Source organism: Diabrotica undecimpunctata, chromosome 9 (genome assembly GCF_040954645.1).
Source record: "Diabrotica undecimpunctata isolate CICGRU chromosome 9, icDiaUnde3, whole genome shotgun sequence".
Lineage (NCBI taxonomy): Eukaryota > Metazoa > Arthropoda > Insecta > Coleoptera > Chrysomelidae > Diabrotica > Diabrotica undecimpunctata.
Genome location: NC_092811.1, coordinates 90,901,293 through 90,923,657, shown reverse-complemented (window position 1 = coordinate 90,923,657; position 22,365 = coordinate 90,901,293).

Here is a 22,365-nt window from a genome sequence, read left to right as displayed (position 1 = left end):
GTGAGAATATGGGAAAATATATTGGCCGCAGTACGTTTCATTTATTTTCATAGGCATGAAAATCTCAAAAAAATTAAAATTTTATTGATCTAACCGGTGTGTAGCTGAGGATTTGAACCCCGTCTCAATCTCTAATGAGTTCGTTGTAATCCCCGTATGCAACCACAGGCAAGATCAATAAACAATTATCTTTAACAAAATTATTGATATAAATGCAGTCATTTTTTACAAATAGCGCTCTAGGTGATAAGCTGATAATATCAAATAATATTATCGAAACTATATTTCATGTTTATTTGCACACTGATATTAGATTACAAAAAATTTTAGATAAAGAATTATGGTGCATTCTTAGATTTATCCACTTCCATGAACCCTAAAAAAGTTAAACTACTTAATTCCTACTGGCCATACTAAACCTCAGGTACTCACATATGGTTCAGAGGCCTAGACACTCACTAAAAGTGGGAAAAGATTACAGAAAAGATAACAACAATTTCGTTGCCTTAAATCTGTATCTTGTTTTCAATTAACTTTTGTCCTCTGAATCCAAAAATAACTGCAGACTTTTTCACGTCAACTTTTTAAGATACAGGATATTCCCAAAAATTGATAAAAATTGGCTATCTAAAGGAAAATAAAGTAAAAATCTACCAAATATACCGTTGACAAAAGAATTTCGTAAAGTTGAATTGTGTTCAAACAAATAATTGTTTAAGTAATGAACGGTTACTACACACTAAACAAAGATTTTTGCCCGTAGCTTTTTCTGAGCTATTAAATCTGAGTACATTCTCGCTTGATGCTACAACATAGTCAGCTATTATATGTACATTCCATCTACCTTGATACCGTGTCTACATGACTTTCAAATCCTAGTAGAATCGTTCACCCTGCAGTTTAAAGCTCTCCAAGAGATACTAGTCAATTTCAGCATACCTCTGTATTGGTGTGTTTCCAATCAAGTATTTAATAATGTATTTGAAAGCCAACCAAGCATTCATTTTAATTTCTGACATTGTTCCGGTCAAATATGCATCTCTAAGAAGCTACCGAATTTGTGAACCATCAAAAATATCGGCCTTTATTTTTCAAATGACACAAGTGACAAGCTAGGAAATGCCGAAAGAGATACTTAAAACAATCTCCTTCATTAATATGAAGAGGTCGAAATATAATATTTTTTTTATCAACAAGTGGTTGATGTATGTTTGGATCACCAGGTTTCAGGTCAGATCTTGGGAGCCAATTCCACTGTACCTACTGTTTGTCACTAGCTCCACTGTTTCACATACACAAAAATCAGGGATACTTTGTATATGCACATTGTTGTCCAAGGAATAAGCAGACCATTTCTGTGCCGATACAAATATCTTCCTACTTCGAAAGTATTGTAGAAATGCACTTTCTCTTGATCAAAAATGGGATAGTTTAACTTCCTTTTCAAGCAAGTTTTTCTCGCGCAGTCTTGATATTAAGACCTCTTAAGCTTTTTTGGAGAGAGTTTTAAAGCTCGTACAAAATCATTCAACTCTTGATGATCAAATCCCTTACTAACGGAATCATCTTCAGTTTCTAAATTTTCGTTGTTGGAATCACTTTTATCTTCACAAGACTCGTATTCCTATATTTTTTAAGAGGATAATTCATTGAAAACTGGCCCTGAGATTTGGGCTGAATTAAGCACTGGGCTTTAGCTGATAATAAACTATTATACTCTATTTTAATTTTTTTTGTATCCTGATGTTTTCACTATGGAAGGATAACAATAATTTGAACGACTTCTGGTCTTTTCGCAAATCATAGGTCTACCAAATGTAAGTTTATCACGTGTTTACTTCGTTCACATCCGTAAACACTCAACGCACTGCTTAAACACTTTATGAGGGTCCATTCACTTTAAAATAGGCAAGCAAGGCTTGCCTGACAAATGTACTGATGTTTGTTCTGTGACTAGGAATGCTAAAATTATCACATCGTAACAAAACAAATCGGGACTGTTTAAGCATTTACAACATGAACTAAGAGAGGTAGCAAGGAAAAGTTTCAGTTCATAAACACAAACTATTCTGTATATGAAAAACTAAATACAGGATCTCAGCCGTAATTGAACAAGTCCTGTATAATAGACCTGACCCTGGTATCGTATGCGTCATTCATCCCCACTACACTCATCGGAGAAAGTTAGTATCACCCAATAGGAGAGCAACTGCTTCCTATAATCCATGCTAAGTTGTCATAAAGTATGCCTGAATAGTTATAAAACAGCTCAAAAATCAAATTCAACAATAGACAAATTATTTTTCAAATCAAACTCAATCAAACTCACCAGTAGATAAACAACAATTTTTTTAATTGTTCCCCAGTGTTATTACTTAGTGTTAAAGAAAAATCTTACGACACATATACAAAGGCACAAAAGAAAATGGAATTTGGAGAAGAAGATATAATTTTGAACTATACAAAATATACCAGGATTTGGTTATCGTAACATTTATTCAAATAGGACGGCTGCGTTTAATAAGACATGTAGAAAGAATCGAAGAAGGCGAAATCCAAACAAAATAAGCAAACAAATACCGGTAGAAATAATATCAAGAGGAAGACCGAAGCTGAGATAGATAGAACAAATAGAGAATGATATGACAATTTAAAAATAAAAAATTTGAGAAAAGTACGAAAAATATCAGAAAAAAAGATATCCTCGAACATGACTCAAAAAGAGTTGTCGAGCCAATGGTGATGATAATACTAACGCTCAGACCGCATGTTAAAATGACCTATAAAAATAATCGTTCTTGAAACTGAATGTTCTATGAAATTTACACTTCTGAATTGTACCTGATCTATATGTCTAAAATATTAAACATTCACTATCACTTGTATTACCCAAAGAACTTTAATGGTATGAACTTTTTTATTTTTACAAGAACGCTTTTTTTGGACGTGTACGAACTTATCACTTTATAGCCCACCATAAAACATTTAGAATGCTGGTGATATCCTTTGGAGACCCCTAAACTCATCACCGCAGATAAGTTAACTTAACACCAGCATTTTTGCCCCAATTCTAATTTCTAATGCCGAAAATTACGTGTTACCTGTTACACTTCTTGTTTACGTGGTAATTTATTAAATTTAGGAATTATTTTAACACGTTGCGTACGGCTGTACAAAAAAAAATATACCACCAGCCGGCGTTTTTTTTATGTATCTATTAGATTCATTTTTATCTAATTAACATGCCACAGTAATTTTTCTTGTTTGATTTTCGATATATCATAAGTTTTTTTAGAATATACTTTGTGGCACAACGTTTGTTTCAAGCCGGCCAAGGATTAATTTGTTTATTCCAGCCGGCGTGGCTTTTTACGCGTACCACACGCTATATTTCGCGCCAAATGCATATTCATGGTTCTTGGAACAGTAGTGGGGTGACTGAATTTGCAGATCGTTTGTATTCTGGGTCTAGTTAGAAGTAGTCTTAGTTGTTATTAGTTGTTGCTGACGGAGTGTTGTTATCGTGCCATTTATTGCAATATGGGAGATTATGAAAAAGAACAGAGCCGTCTGCAAGCCATTTGGGATGAGATTATGTCTGATGAGGACAATGAAAGCGAATTTGCCGATGTTTATTTGTCAGAAGAATATAAACCTGAATCTTCCAATGAGTATTCTTCTGATGGTTGCGAGGAGCCAGTTCCCAAAAAGCATGTCAAGAAAAATGATGAAAAATCTGGCGAAGGTACTTCTAATGTGGTTTCTGCAACCGTAAGTTATTGAACTTTATTTTTATTTTGCCAACAATAAACAGGTAAACTTTTTGTAGATGGATTTGGAATCTGGTTCACATGAAACTATTTCAATCCAAGGAACAAGGACTGTTGAACAACAAACAAATATTATTGATGTAACTATACAAGAAGTAATTGATATGGCCACAATTACTGAAGAAGTGTGTCATAACGAGCAATTTCAGTGGAGGGAAGTTAATGGAACATCGCTGAAAACATTCCATTACAGTGTAGAAAACGACGGATAAAATCTTCGTATTACGAGAATTATATAGATCAAGAACCATATGATTGTTTCAAGATCTTCCTTACTGACTACATAATAAATTATATAGTTAAACAAACCAACTTTTACAAAATTATACTACACCGTCAAATAAAAGGAAACACAAAAAGAAGTGGGTTCCCACAAATACTTCTGAAATGGAAAAATTTTATGGCAATATTATGTGGATGGGATTAGTCAAATATCCTCGAATAAAAGCATACTGGAGTAACGACATTTTGTATACAAATTCGATAAAAAGTATAATGTCTCGAGATCGTTTTGAAGAGCTATTAAAGATGTGGCACTTTAGCGACAATAATGACCGATCTGTAGTAAATGATCGACTAAGAAAAATTACTCCACTTCTCGAGAAGCTATTTGAACAGTTTCAAGCAGTAATGGTGCCGTTTAGAGGACGCCTAAAATTTAGGCAATATATAAAGAACAAACGGCACAAGTTTGGCCTAAAACTGTACAAATTATGTACTATAGGTGGGTACACATACAATTTTAAAGTGTATTCTGGTAATGATAAGACTGATGATGGTAGTGCTTCCGCGGGAGTTGTGTTGCATTTGATGGATAATCTACTTGACTGTGGGCGTACTTTATACACCGACAACTATTACACAAGTGTGAGTCTTGCAATCAAGTTATTAGAAAGAAATACACACCTAGTTGGCACTGTAAAAGAATTTACTAATATTCCGATGTTTCATATGCTTATTATAGCTTTCCACTAAAACAGAATTTTTACTTTTTACATTTTTTTATTCACCTTAGCAAAAATAGGTTCATAAAATCAAAACAAATGTCCGGCGCATATCAGCCTCTCGCTAGGACGGCTCTTTTTGTATTCCTGCTTAAATAGCACAGTCGCATGAACCGTTTTGTCCAAGTGAAAGTATAACATGTGGTACACCATTTGTGCCACGCCGTCCAAGGATCAAATCGAGTGTGAGGCACGTATTGTCTCACGCCGTACGCAACGTGTTAAGAAAATTGCTTTAAAATTTAACGGTGTCCCCCGGTAAGTGGCCTCTTAGTCGTATCTGACAAATTTAACAGACTTGAGATCTGAAAATTCAGCTGCATAGGTTTTTAATTAGTGAACTTTTTAATGAAAATATTTGTGAGCATACGATATTTCCGGTTATATTGGAAATAGTCCCTAACTTCATTATTTTCTTTGCATGCAGACTTGGATTATTCTTTCAAATTATTAAATCTGAGTTTTGCAAGCATTTTACGGTCTTTACCTGCCAGTGATCAGTTTACAAATCTTTTCCAGGTCTATTTCAACATCCCTGGTTTTATTGCGGTGATGAATTTGTACCATCTACAAGTGCATTTTTACGAATTGGTGATGAGTTTACGTGTATCCTCTTTTTTAAACGAGTTGTTCATCTTTATCCAAAAAAAAATGACAGCCATAGCAGGATTTAAAACCTAATCTACAAGTTCCACATATTATGTGACTAAACGCAGAGACACATTAGGGTCTGATACGATCTGTGATACATTTTGCATATTTTTAAAAATACATTTTCTATAAAAAACAAAAGTTTATACTTCCTTAGATATTTGATTTTGCGATGTATTTGAGCAACTTTCTTATTTGTTAGGTTGGTGAGCATTTACTATTGCTGCCTTCGTTAGTTCAACTGGTTTTCTGTTATTTAGCGAAACTGTTTTTTTCCATCGCTAAAGCTAGCAGTTCATTATTTTCGCCTCGAATAAATCTAATCTGATTTAAATCTTACATCGTATATATATATATATATATATATATATATATATATATATATATATATAAATATATATGTATATATATACTGAAAAAGCCATAAACGCTTGTAATCAACGCTGATCAGTTAGACTACAAGCACAACTATTTGGGTATGCAGCGGAAGATAGGACTAACAAGTACTCTTTTTAGTCTATCAAGCTTTCGCAAATCTTTATTTGCATCATCAGGGTGCTACAATAAACAAAATTAATGCAAATTACAGAATAAAAATTATTTTGTATCTTACAATAATTGAGGTTATTATAGTTGTCATGGTGTTTATAAAATGAAATGGACAACTCATCTGACTCCTACAAATGATGTCTAAAACTATCCAAAAAATTTTGTTTTAAAAACGTTCGTTTTATAAAACTCATATTTAAAAATATTTAAAAACACATATACATAAACATTGTTTTGTAACATAATTTTATCTAAATGTTTTTTAAGTATTTTTAAATATGTGTTTTGTAAAAGAAGGTTTCTAGAACAAAATTTTTGGATAGTTTTCGCCATCATTTGTAGGAGTCAGATGAGTTGTACATTTCATTTGATAAACACCATGACAACTAACCTCAATTAGTGTAAGGTACAAAATAATTTTTATTCTGTAATTTATACTAATTTTGTTTATTGTAGCACCCTGATGATGCAAATAAAGATTTGCGGAAGCTTGGTAGACTAAAAAGAGTACTTCTTTTCTTCCGCTGCATACCTAAATATTTGTGTTTGTAGTATATATATATATATATATATATATATATATATATATATATATATATATATATACTAGCTTCATTAGGAGTAAACTGTAAAACAATTTGAACATTACAAAAAATGGCGTACAAATACATTTAAAAACACTTACAGAAATTAAAAGATTTCACCATAGATAAATAATATAGTAGGTATATAGAAACAAATAAAAACTGACATTGAAGTATTTGAAATATTGAATGTCAAGATTAAATTGTCATAAGCACGTTCGTTACAGCAATACGATAAAAAATTAAAATTACTTAAATGTAAAAATAAAAATAACAACAAAAGAACGATAGAAGAATGATACTTATTTGATCAATTATTAAGGTAAGTTGTTATTAAGGTGAATGTTGGCTATTCTGAATATTTATAAATTTTGTTATATTATATATTATATATTAGTTATATATTACAATATATGTTACTTAACTGTCCCTTAACTTAAATGTGTTGCCCTGAAAGGTATTGATTACCATTGTGAAGTACAATGGCTTTCAAACTAATTTTAAAAGCACCCAATAAAAGTCTCCATTCTTCATATTCTTCTGGGAAATTGAGTTCTTGAAGAAGTCCTGCAGCATTATTACAATACACCAAATCATACTCATTCTTAAACAACCAATCTTCAGGCACATAAATATGTTTACCTTTAGAGTAAGTTTTAATTGAACCAAAGTCTGTGTCGTTTAGTAAGTAAGTGTCCGCTTACCATAAACTTGTGATCAACTATTTCGATACTATTATTTTTACTTTGAACTAATTGTAATAAGGCCAAGGCATGCTTTGAACTTGCTGCACGTAATTCCATGTGCTTTGTGACACAGGCACTGATTTCCTGACATAAAATTCGTGCTCTACTTCAATCTGTCTTATCTCATTATTATCTGTTACTGCAGCTTTCTTTAATTCGTAAGCATCACACTTAGAGCACGTATCTTTTTGTGGTACATGAAAATGAAGGTTGTACTCATTATTGAGTGTACGGTGATAAATATTACAGGAATCAGGGACAATGCCTAGTTCCTAACAGTACTCACTGTACAAGCGATACAGAAGGGTAATATTAAGGTCAGAAGATAGATACCTACGATTGGGATTATTATTCCTTGTATTTATTCCTTGTATAGTGCGATTAGTAGGATTGAAAATTTTCAATGTTTCCGGACACAGTTCATACGTTCTTCAGATATTTTATTGGTTGGTATATTATGGCAACGATTATCTGAACCAGGTGGTTCCCCTTGTTTTATATTAATAATGGTCCGTGTCATTCGTCCATCAGATATCTGAAAGTTTCCAAGAAAGTATTTTTTACATACATCGTGGTTTCGCCTTGTTTATGAATGAAATATTGGTTAGACACTGCCTTACCAGGTCGTGATTGATTCCTAGAATGTTTTACTTTAGGTTTCTTTAGCTTGATAAAACCCCAAATAAAAGCAATCTGTGCTGTAAATGATTTCAATTTCCAGAATGTTTTTTTCTATCTTCACGTGATATATTTTCAAAACATTTTTTATTGAAAAAATCGTTGTTGTTTGAAAAAGTTTTACTACTACTATTCATTACTATTCCTTTTGTTGTCTTATACTCACAATCTTAGTTGCGAAGCCACTTCCTTTTTTTTTATTATTTTCATGCCTCTGTCGTTTTCGTACTCTCTTGGCTTATTGAACTTCTACTTCTTCCCTATTACTTTTCCTTTCATGGTCTTGGGGAAAGACTTCCTCGTTTGATTCAGTCTGACACAAACCAACTTTATTAAAATAACACTCAAAAAAGTTGTTTTATTTATAGGAGTTTATTTGTTGTTAGTAGAGAGTGTAACATTTTGAGGTTAGTTTTGATTTTATACAAACAAATAAGTATAATACACAAGTTTAACTTACCAGTACTTTCTTGTTGAGAATCAGAAGGCACCCACTCATCTCTTGAGTAAGCGAAAATACTAGGCTCATCACTCACATTACTTAAAACTGTCGTCATACTTTGTATTGAAAAATCACAACCGCAAAATACTAAATAACTACCTTAGGAATTAAGGAATAGGGGTGTAAGTCTGACTTGCACCACTATTCCCCCTCTACTAAAGAGATTTTGTTTGACTGTCAAGTTTGTGCTGCTATCTGTTAGCAAATAGAAGAGGTATGACTTACACTACTATTGCTTCTGATAGATTTTAATATGGAGATTTTGAATATGCACTTATCTATATTGTATAAAAAAAATGACTTACGCCACTTTTCCTTTCACCGCCTCATATATTCTTAAATTAAAGTTAATTTCATGTAATCAAAGAAACTATTTTCCTATAAAGTCGTCTCAGGAACGCAACTTAATAAAAGTATTGACAATATTATTTTAAAGTCATCTAGTTTAAAATATGCACTATATGTCCGAATTGTCAATATGAATGAGTCAGATAAAATTAAATTATTGGAAGAATTTTTTGACCAAGTAACAAAAACAAACTTTTTTAATTTGTATTTTAAGGATGATTTCGGAAGTGGACATCAAAACGTCAAAATAAACTCATTTTAAACTATACTTGCTGTTAATTCTTAGTAATAATAGTAAATTGTATTAAGACAATACATAGCTTCAGAACAAAAATTATTACACCCAACTCAGTTTTTCACATTTTTGATAAAAGTCATAATGTTTGCGTACTATCCAAAATATATCAACACACCTACAGAATAGTGAAGAAAATTCTACCGTTAGAGTGGATATTCTTAGTAGAGATATTGGAAATATGGATATCTCCATTGTGAACATAACCCCCTTTAGACTTGCTATTTTTATGTTATTTAAATGTTTTAAAAAATTTGTCACAGGGCTTGTTATTCTTCAAACACAAATCACTCAATTATTGCAACTAGTATCACAAAACTTGTTGTTATGAGACTTTATACTGATAGAGATTATGAAATGGGCAATATCGCTAATGGCTATAAAACATTTTTGAGCAAATACCAGACTCGCTCCGTAAATTTGGCAGATTATCAGACTAAAACTAACCGACCGAAGATTATTACATTGGGTAAACAAAGCATAAATCTATCCCTCGCAAATCTCTCAAATATTCATTATTATGACAGTAATCCCTCATGTTTTGGCAGCAAACACCGAGTTTAATATAGAGAGAGAAGTAAAGAGCGGACCTCCAGGAGTTCTCTCACGGTCGGCTTGTTCTGGCAAACATCGCTCGAAATCGCCTGAAACGGAGCAATATTTACACAACGACGACATCCTGCCGATGTATATAGAGTCCTGCCAAAGGGCGCGACAACACGTGACCTTACCCCCACCCGCCCTTTCGCAAAACAGCTTTTGGGCATACGAGGGAAGAAGCAAAAGTTCATATTAAAAAATACTATTAATCAATTCAATACTCTCGTCGTGAAGTATAGCTACGAACGTTTAGTTGCGTAGTGAAAGTTTGTTGGCTAAGAATGGACTCAAGTCCTTTGAAAGAAAAACACAAAAGCGCAATATCGTAAGTAAATTCAAATTGTCTCGTAAACTAAAATTACTACGACATTATGAAGCGTTACAAACCATGCAAACATACTTTCTTTTTAATCATAAACTCCCATCAGCCTATGTGGCTACTAGGGAAGAGAAGAAACATATCAAGTTCTTTTAAATTCTCCGGGATTCCGAATTCACCTATTTCCGAACTGTATTAACGGACACTTGCTAACGGGGTCTCGCAAGCATAACACTCCGGTTGGGATATCGTGTCAGCAGATGTCTATTCGTGAAGCGACTATAACCAAGCTGCCGTCGCGTGATGATCACCTGAAGAAAATAATTGGTGGAAATAGCTGACCATCATTGAAATGTTGGTTTTATCTCAAGTAATTTCGCCTACTTATTGAGCCATCAGCTATTCGATATATCAACCATTTTTATGTGGAACTATGATTTGAGATCTGTCGCAGGAGTTGCTAGATAGATCTCGACAATAGCGACCACTAAGGTTCTCGTGCATATTTATCTTTCAGATCAGTTCCCGCGACTCCAGTATGTATAAGATGGTACCCACAAGACAGCAATGTTTCTGTAATTTAGATTGTGCAATTTCTCTCTAATGAGTTTAACTACAGTAAAGGAAGAATATATTGTAGGGATGATTTATAGAAAATTTAGTGAGTCTGTAACTATTAGGAAGTTAATTTTGTAATGTGACATATTTTTTTATGTATTAGCGGATAAACTATTTTCCAAAAATAAAGTTTATCTATCTATATAAAATGTTATGATGATGGCCGGTCACACCGTTTGTCCAGTAAACTAACGGCGCCATCTAGGAAAGAAATATGAACTACCATATTTCAATCTTATTTTGTTTTTGAAACAACACGTTTAATAAATAACACTGTATTAATTACATATTAATATAATTAATAATTAATTTTAATAATATTTTTTAGGTAGAATTTAATACAAAATAATTTAAAGCCTCGTGTTAGTTTAGATACAAAATCCTAACTACATCTGAACAAAGAAATCTGAATTAATTAATTTTGTCGAAAATTGCTAAAGATATACAGTCCCTCTAATTTACAAACCGTTGCACGTCATTATCTACGTCAGAGATCGAAGTTGACATAGTTGCCAAAGTATAAAAAAATCCTGAATCCATTTTAAATCAAATAGGTGACATAATTATTATTATACTCTTTACAGCGACTATTTAAATTCTTACGTGACATTTTTGAAATAAAACACACCAATTTTGTTCTAAAAAGAACAGATTTTATTAAATAGGTAAAAATATAAAACAAGAGGTATTCACTTTAAAATGTAAAAAAATAAAGTACAAAAAGTGTCAACACCGCAACTGTCAAATAAGTGTGTGACCAATTTATGCCAAAATTTCACCTTCGTTTGATTACAGTTACAGTGTGTTCCGAACAAATGTTCTTCATAAAAACGCTTTATAATGCATTTATACAAATTAAATGAAACATATTGTTGTCTATTTCTTTAAGTTATCATTAATAGAAATCTTTAAATATTAGTTCTACGCGTATATAATAAAATATGTCTAGTGGCTGTAATGCCAGTGTACTCGGCAAAGTGATTCTAAAAAAGAACACACCTACCGCTTAAATATTTCGTGTTGGTATCATGTGACGTCACGGGCTATGACGCCGATGGCGTGGAACGGTATGTAAATTAGATGAAGTATAGGTTACTGTAATTTTAAGGTAAGATTAATGACGTATAATATAAATTTATGACGTTTAACAAACTTCAACGCTTAACCAAAATAAAATAAAATAAAAACTAAATAAGATTTAATAAAATTAAATAAAGGTTAGTAGAATTAAATAAAATTAAATCAAGTTAAACATAATTATGTAGAATTAAATAGTTTTTGAGCGTTTTGTAGTGGTAGAATAGTTCGTCGGATCGTGACGTATGAACATCATTGGAAAGCAGAGGACGTAGCAAATGTCTATTGAGACAGAAAAAAACATACATTAGGGCATTGCTAAGAGGGCATTTCATCATATTTCTTTTGTATTTGGTCCGATTGGAGCGTGTGTTACGTTAAATGAAAGGGAAGGATATCACGAATCTATTCAGATATAAAAAACAAACAAGACGACTACCAAAAGGCACTTCACAGTATCTTCATTATTAATGAACGTATAGCGACATACGAAATATTATAGGGAACTATAGACAAAAATAGATTTACCATAAGACAAATTTTGATTTATTGACTTAAAGAAGGCCTCTGGCTGAATACAAAATAAACAACTGGTCGAATTCTAACATAGCAAATGAAGGAAGAGGATATAACGAATATATTTAGATACAAAAAACAAACAAGGCGACTACCAAAAGGTGAAGATACACAGTAGATATCATAGGGCACTATACATAAAAATAGATTTACTATAAGACAAATTTTGATTTATTGACTTACAGATGGCCTCAGGCTGGGTACAAAATAAACAACTGATCGAATCCTAACATGCGACATACCAAATAAAAGCGGAGGATATAGCGAATATATTTAGAAAGAAAAACAAACGAAGAGGCTACCAAACGGTATATATTATATATATATATATATATATATATATATATATATATATATATATATATATATATATATATATAAAATATATATATATATAATATATATATAATATATATATAATATATATATATATATATATATATATATATATATATATATATATATATATATATATATATATATATATATATATATATATATATTGAGACTCTTTGGAAAAACAGCTGAAAGGATAGGCTAAGTGTACTCTTTATTCCTTTATTATTCCAATATTTTGTCGATAGTCATCGACATCATCAGGGATAAGCTACAAATAGTTTTACATGTAAAATTGACAATCGATTTTAACTAAGTTGATGTTGATAAAGTACGATTTGAGATTAGCGCCGTAAAGAAAGCTGGTCAAAGTTATAAAAATTTTTGTAAAAAAATTGTCGTACAAAAAACATGTATTGTAAATTTACAAAAAACTGGTACAAAGATAACGCACAAATGTTTCTTTTATGTATCGGACAGAAAGTCCTCTCTAGAGAGTTTTACATCTTTTTTATTTAATTCATAACCTGAACTTTATGTCATGTAATGTGGACAATGTGTTAATTTGCAGGTTTGAAAACACCTGGTGTATAATATTAAAAACCCTATCGGGCTACATCACACAACGTTTTCGGAATTAATATTTCTTCATCAATGCTATCTGGATGTACATGTTTGAAGCAACTAAATACATGGGTAGAAACCCTTTAAATGCTGTTAAATTAACTTTGAGTTACATTTTTTAACTAAATAAACTATGAAGTTTAAGTTACAACAAGTATAGATAACATGACTCCACTGGATGTTGCTAGTCCTGAGACGAAGTGTATGCGAGAACTTGTTGATAGCTTATAAAGATAGACTTATAAAGGAATTTTTAAATAATTTTTTGTGATAAGTAGTATACAGATATTAACCGATATTAACCAACTGAAAAATAAAACAGTAAAGGAAAAGGTACAAAAACGCCTAAAAGAAAAAACGTGGGCTCATACAGAAAAACCATGGGCCCGTACAGAAACAGATAACACAGATGTAAACAAATAAAAAGGCATGGATGACGGAGGAGATTCTATGTATGATGGAAGACAGAAGAAACGCTAAAGATAATAAGAATTACTACAACAACATAAATAACGAAATAAAAAGGGCTATTAAAATAGCAAAAGAAAATTGGTTTAGCTCGAAGTGTACAGAGATAAAGTCATTACAACAAAAACATGATTTATTTAACCTCCATAAAAAGATTAAAGAAGCGGCAGGCTTATATAAACACAAGAACACTGGATTCCTGACAGATAATCAGGGAAACATAGTACTGGAAATAGAGCATAAAAGAGATATTTGGATTAAATATGTACGTGGAAAAAATTTTTGAAGATATACGAAGTAACACTGGTATTACAACAAACACCAATTGCGAATCTGGACCACCATTTACAGTCGAAGAAGTAAAATATGCCATCAAAAGCACCAAAGATGGTAAAGTAGTAGGCCCTGATAATTTTCACTCAGAATTCTTAAAACTTATGGACTATGATGGCATAAAATGGTTGACAAATATATTTAACAGTATATATGATACGGGCGTGGTTCCCCAAGAGTGGTTAGTGTCAACTTTTATAAATCTTCCAAAAAAACCCAATGCGAGAAAGTGCGAAGACTATAGAATTATAAGCCTTATGAGCCATTGACTTAAAACATTTCTAAAGGTCATCCACAAAAGAATATATACAAAATGTGAGGAACAACTAACAAGAACACAATTCGGATTTCGTGATGCTCTGGGAACACGGGAGGCCCTTTTTGCTGTACAGGTGCTATTTCAGAGATGCAGGGATGTGAATTGTGACATATACGTATGCTTTATAGATTACCAGAAGGCATTTGACAGAGTAAAACATGACAAATTAATGACTCTAATGCAAGAAATTGGAATTGACAACAAAGATCTTAGAATTATCAGAAACATTTACTACAATCAAACGCCCAAAATCAAAATAGAAGACCAGTTAACTGATAAAATTGCAATAGAACGTGGAGTACGACAGGGCTGTATTTTGTCTCCATTGTTGTTCAATATTTATTCTGAATGGGTATTTAAGGAAGCTTTAGACGGTTGTGCGAAAGGAATACTAATAAACGGTGAATGGTTGAATATCATTAGATATGCAGATGACACTATAGTTTTTGCCGATAATCTGAATGACTTACAGATATTAACAAATCGCATAACAGATGTCAGCAACAGATACGGACTAGCTCTTAACATAAAGAAAACCAAATTTATGACAATTAGTAAAAAACCAATACTAAACGCTCAACTTACAATCAACCAACAGAATATCGAAAAAGTCGAGCAATATACATATCTAGGCACCAATTTAAATAGCCAATGGGACCACTCAACAGAAATTAAACAGCGAATAATAAAAGCAAAAGCAGCATTCGTTAGAATGAGAACTATTTTCAACAGTCGAGACATATCATTAAAAACAAAATGCCGTCTATTGAACTGCTACATATTCACAGTTCAGCTCTACGGAATGGAAGCATGGACACTGACTGTTGCATCTATGAATCGGCTCGAAGCTTTCGAAATGTGGTGTTATAGGCGCATCTTACGTATATCCTGGGTTGACAGAGTTACTAATGTGGAGGTCCTGCGTAGAATGGGGAAAGAATGTGAAATTCTCATGACCGTCAAAACTAAAAAGTTGGAATATCTAGGACATGTAATGAGAAATCAAGAACGTTACGGCCTTCTCCAGCTGATTCTCCATGGTAAAGTAAATGGTAAGAGAGGACCGGGAAGAAGACGCATTTCCTGGCTTCAAAATTTACGAAAGTGGTATAACACGACTACCACTGAACTGTTCCGCGCTGCAATAAACAAAGTAAAGATAGCCGTGATGATCGCCAACATCCGGAACGGATAGGCACTTTAAGAAGAAGTATACAGCCAGCTACAGGAATTTAGTTTCCTTGTGGGTAGTTGTAATTGTTTAAATAGACTTGTTAAATCGTTATCTGCGAAACTTTCATTTGTCCCAGTTTTCTGGGTGGCCCTTTAAAAAAGTATAGAAAGGTGAACCTATTTCCCTAAGGACAAAACTTGTTCCCCAAGGGAAAAACCAGCGACGTATGATTGGTGTCCGAAACAAAGGCATCAGGACGAGGTGAAAGGACAAACACACCTGCATCTTCGCATATCTAAGTACGACTCAAATCTGTTTATCAGGACCACCCAGTATTTATTAGGTTTTATCTTTATCATGTGCAGTTCTACCGGGAGTGGCCATATCTCTAGCTTCTTGTGGGCCGAGAATGTACCAAGTACAAAAAACCAAGTAGTTTCAGTAATCCGTAAACTATAGAACTGGTTTTCGTTACTAGCTGTTACACCCTACATATCATAATATGGTCCTAACATATTTTTAGTTAATACGCCTCTGTACTTTGTATTTGTTTGCAATAAATTTACCAAAAATAATTCGATTTTTTGTTAAATGTATTTTTAGTTTTTTATTACCTCATAAATTTCTTAAATATTTATTACTTCAGACCTTTTTATATACAAGAAAGAATATTTACATAATATATCTGGTGCAACCCGGTGCAATAATAAAGTTATTTTATCGGTATAAAAAACAGTTGAATTAATCCTTTTACACACATGCATAAATCAGGCTCTTCTTTATTTACTCAATACCCGAAGTGTTAATATTAGGCGTCTGTAGTCTAGGACCTAGACTCTAGGTCTTTCTTTCTTTCTTTCTTTCTTTCTCCCCTTCCTTTTACCCTAACAGGCTGTCGGATTTGGGCTAGCTATTTTAATTTCCATTTACCCACCTCTTCCATTCTTTTCTGTTTCCTGCCATTATTTTCAATTCCTCGAGTGATTTTTGTTTAAGTTTTCCCGCCTCTACTACTTGCTGTATCCATTTTGTTCTTGGTCTGCCTCTTTTTCTTTTTCCGATGTTTTTTGCTTCATAAATTTTTCTTGTTATTCTATTGGATTGCATCCTCATCAGATGCCCATACCAGTTCATTTGTCTCTTTGCTATTTTGTTCATTATCGGTTCCTGGTTGGCCATTCTCCTAATAGTATCGTTGCTTAATCTATCCAATTTTGTCTTTCCAACTATCCTTCTTAGATGTCTCATCTCCATTGCGTTTATCCTGCTCTTATCTTTTTCCAGAATTGTCCAGTTTTCACTTGCATAGAGCACAGTCGGCATCACTATTGTGTTATATATTTTTATTCTTGTTTCTCGTGCAAGTTCTCTTTTCCCATTATTGGGGCTAACGCATAATATAACTTGTTTGATTTCTTTGCTCTATTTGTTATTTCCCAGTCTATTTTTCCATCATTAGTTATTATACTTCCCAGGTATTCGTAAGTTGTTACTATTTCCAATTCTGAGTTTTTACATTTTATCTTTATTTGATTATCTTCCTTATCTCCTTTGCCGCTGATTATCATTATCTTACTTTATTCCTCGTTTATCTCCATTTTAAGTTCTTCTATTTGTTCTACCCATATATCCATTAGTTTCTGCATTTTATTCTCGGAATCTGCTATTAGTACTATGTTGTCTGCATACATTAAGGACTCTATTGTTACCGGTTGTAATCTGCGGTAACCTATTATTGTCTGTAGTTGATTAGTTCTGACTCTAGTGTTTCTTATCAATTCGTTCATTACTATTATGAATAGCAAAGGGCTGAGACTATCTTCTTGTTTAATACCTTTCTTCCAATTAAATGCTTCCGATCTTTCCCCTGTTATTTGTACCCTTCCTTTTACCTCTTTGTAAGTACTTTCTATAATTTTTATCAATGCATTAGGTACGTTTATTTTCCTCAAGCATTTCCCTATAATATGTCTTTCTATCGTGTCAAATGCTGCTCTTAGGTCTATGAATGCAAATACTAGTTTTTTCCCCGTATCTATGCTTCTTTCTATTAGGTTTCTAATGATATATATGTTGTCATTTGTCTGTCTTCCCGGTCTAAATGCCATTTGTTCTTCTCCCAATACCATTTCTACTTCTTGTCTCAGTCTCTTCTCTACTATTTTCGTATATATTTTAAAGCACACCGATGACAGACATATTGCCCTATAGTTGTCGCAGTTTACATGTTCTCCTTTTTTGTATATTGGCACGATGATATTGTTCTGCCAGTCTTTAGGGATTGTTTGTTTTTCCCACGCCTCTTTATATATTTTCCATAGCCAGTTTATTCCTTCTGCTCCCATGTATTTTACCATTTCCGGTTCAATTTCATCATCTCCACCTGCTTGCCTATTTTATATTTGATAATCCTTCTATTACTTCTTCTCTACTTATTTGCTCTGGCTCTGTGTTTTCTTCGCCTTCATTGATTATATTGTCTTCCTTTATCACTTCGGTATCAAATTTTTTCTCATAATATTCTTTCCATACCCTAGCTATTTGTTCTGGGCTTATTTGTATTTGGTTTGAAGTATCTCTTACTGCGTTTATTTCCTTTCGTTTTCCCTGCCTTATGTGTCGTATTGTCGTCCAAAAGTTTCTATTATTTGTTATATATTCTTCCTGAAGTTCTTCTCCAAATTCTTTCCATGTTTTTGCTTTTGCTTGTGTGACTGTCTTTTTTGCCAATCGTCTCTGCCTATAGTATTTTTCTTTATCTTCTTCTAATCCGGTTTCGATGTATTTTTTCCATGCTATTTTCTTCTTTTTTATTTCTGTCTTCACTTCTTTATTCCACCATCTTGTCCTTTTCAACTGTTTATTATATTTTTTGATTCCACACACTTCAGTTGCTGTTGTCTTTAATACTTCACTGTATGTATTCCATCTTTCTTCCATTGTCCATGTTTCTTTTTGGCACTCTATTTGTCTCAGTCTTTTGTTAGTTTCGTCCGTGTAAAATTCTCGCACACTTTTTATCTTTAGTTTGTTTACATTTACTTTCTTGTACTCTTTTCTTTCCACTTCCTCCATTTTTTCATCCTCCAGTTTTGCAGTGACCATCCTGTGTTGTGTAGATAGTTCGGGTTCCTTTTCCGTTAAAATGTTTTTTATATTTTGTTCTAGGTTTCTCGTATAGACTATATAGTCGATTAAGCTTTTCGCATTTCTCTCTTCAGCCACAAATGTATATTTGTCGTTAATGGTTTGTTCACTGAATGTGTTTCCTATTATCAGGTCATTGGTTTGGCAGAATTCCAGCATTTTAATTCCATTTCTATTTAATGTTTCTTCCCCATATTGTCCAATGCATCCTAATCCCCTGTTAATATCCTCACCTACTCTAGGTCAAAGTTTTAAATTCCATAAAAATCAGAAAGTTGGAATACCTATGGCACATCATGAGAGGCGAAAAATATGAACTACTAAGGAATATAATGCAGGAAAAAATCAAAGGCAGAAGAAGCATAGGAAGACGTAAAATCTCGTGGCTACACAATGTCCGTGAATGGTTTAAATGCAGCTCAATTGAACTATTCAGGCGCGTAATAAACAAAATTATAATTGCCAGAATGATTTCCAATTTCCAATAGGAGCGGAACTTGAAGAAGAAGAAAAGGCCAAAATGCCTTTAATGGTCATGAAAAATAATTCAAACCACGCACTTGTATTTTTATTGTTCTATTTTGACGAAAAGGTTTTTTAATAGTCAATCATAAAAAAAATTGATTGGATTTTGAATTTACAAACTAAAAAGCCATAAAAAAGATCGTAAAATCACCCCCTGCTTTGTCAATCTCTATAAAAAGCTAGTTCATTGCCGTATAAAATATACTCTCTAGTCCGCAGTCGAATAATTCATCTAGAGCTCTACGTACAATTACAAATCTCGCACTGTCAGTTAGAACAATCATATCGCGGTTCTCAGTTAATAGAACCATATCTCGCCTTAGTGTATATCTCGCTCTCTTTACATAAGTAAAGTACATACTCGACCATTTTAAAACAAATTGTTATATTAAAAAGTATTTGTAAAATTAGCTGTGCTAAAATAAAATAAATGACTTATCTCACAGTCTACAATATCTCTTAACATCGAATTGTACCTTGCTTTGACGAAGATTAACCAATCGGAATCTTTTATAATCAACAACTGGAGAAGTATCATTCTCGTCTTATGTTGAGGAAATGACATCCACAATAATAGCCTTGATCCAAAATAAACTCGAGAGCAGGCGCTAAAACCTATTTGAAAGCCCCACAAACATAGATGTTGGGTATACACAATTTATGTTTCAGGAAGCAGAGTAGAAAGAACAACATCTGAATCTACAAGCGATAATATGCCGTTAAAAACAGGCCATCGTCTACTGAAGAGGCAGATAACTATAATGAAAAAAATGTTAATGTAAAAATATGAGTCATTCAAGCGAGATAGCCAACTCCACAACACGAATAACTGTTTACGCATCCAGTATGCTGCAAAGCAATATCGTACCAATGAGAAATATGTGCTATGATCAAGATTAAGTAAGTTTTTTAAAAGTCGTCTTTGTGTGTTTCTTTCAAATTACAATCATTCAGACCGTATTCTGAAGACGCATTCAAAAACAAATATACTCAGTTTCTATGAAACTGTGATATACAGTTTCATAGAAACTGAAGAATTGTAGGTTACATTGTCTTAATAATTAAATTGTATTTTAAATACGTTTTTTATTAGAAACTCAAAAGAACTGGATCGCTGTACTTTTTTATTATTTAATTTTTGTTCTAAAATACTAACCTAAAGTTCTTAAACTAACTGCCTTTATCATCGACCACACCTCTATGTAAGCAATAACTTACTGCCAGTTGCCAGACCGTATTTCTATAAGATATACTAGTGAAAACGTTACAAATATGAGATTATATTCCACCCCTCGTATAGTACGTGACCGTGCCTTTCTCGCACTGTTTGAAAATCTCTAGGCAAACTTTGATCGGTCGGTGGAAGTTAATTCGGGCGTTTGGCTGGTGCGCCGTTGCTGGCCTTTATTAGCATCGAATTCAATGGGTTATTTATGGAAAGGCTAATTGACAGTTGTGAGAATGGGAAAATCAAGATTTTTGTTTGTTTACCCGCGGATATTTGGTTAAGGATGAACGGGATATAGAGTTTTATTAAGAATGATAGTGTTTGATTTTACCAATGAAAATATCTTTCTATGAGAAACTCCCTAACGAAATTGAAACATTTGTGATCGAAATTTTATTGGTAGAAAATCTGGAAAAAATCCCAGATATAACAATTGTTAATGATTGCACGCAACATTCAAAGGTATAAGTAACCTAACCTAACACACATACATAGGCTATACTTCCCCATACAGTTAAAGCTATTTTTCATTTAAATCCCGTTAAGTGTTAGCCTATTCTTAGTTTTGTTTACTTTTTTAAAATATCTTTAACAATCTTCTTACCTTAAGTCCTCTTCTCGAGCTTGTTTCAACTGGAACTTATTCTATTATCTCTCTTATGGGGTTTTTCTTTTCTTTCTTTGTTATATTTTTATGGCATCTTATCCTTATATGATACATCTATTGGCTTACTTCGTTTTCGTTTATTATATATATAATAGTCCATTTTTGATGAAAACGGGGTTAACTCAAATATAGGTTAAAAAAAATGTTTTAATTATAGGTAAAAGGGAACAAGTCAATGACCGACAACAACTATGATTGCCACACCAACGGATTCGGCAATCTACACCACCGAAAAACGTCGTGCGAGGAGAACCTCAGAAAAAACATAGATCTTCAAATATATTCAAAAGACTACGTAGGCAAATTGAAGTAGCCATCAGAGCCGCAAACAACCAAACCTTCGAACATTACATTACAAACCTTACAGCAAACGACCAGACGTTATGGAAGGCGACTAAGAAGCTTAAAAAACCATACACAACTATCCTTCCCATCCATAAACCAAATGGCGAATAGGCCTGTTCCAATAAAGAAAAAGCGGACGTCTTTGTTGATTATCTTACAAACGTATTTCAAAAATAGCTAAAAGACCCTGATGCAGAAGTGAAGAATTAATTAGTGAAGCATATCAAATGTTCCTACCAATTAAAAGTTTTATTCCTTTAGAAGTTAAGAAAAAAATAAAAAAAACTCAACTCACAAAAGGCCCCATGATTTAATCTCGGCAAAAGTACTAAAACAACTTCCTCGCAAGACCATTACTTTGCTAACAATTATATTTAACCGCATGCTAAGCTTGTCATATTTTACAAAAATATGGAAATTTGCTGAAATCATTATGATCCTTAAGCCAGAAAAAGATCCCAATGAAGCAACATCTTATCGACCCATTAGCCTACTTCCAACCATTAGCAAAGTTTTTGAAATATTGCTGCTACAAAGGATATACGCAGATGATGAATTCCTAACATTACTACGAGAACATTAGTTTGGTTTTCTGGAAAATCACCCAACAAGTCCATCGAATAATAAATGAAAGAACAAATAGTCTTAATGAAAAGAAATACTGCAGCGCTGTATTTCTAGACATCTCACAAGCGTTTGACAAAGTCTGGCACAGAGGTCTGATTTACAAAGTAAAAATAGCACTACCCAGTAATTATTTCCTCCTACTTAAATTCTACATACCAAAATGATATTTCTCTGTAAAATTAAAAGACCAACAGT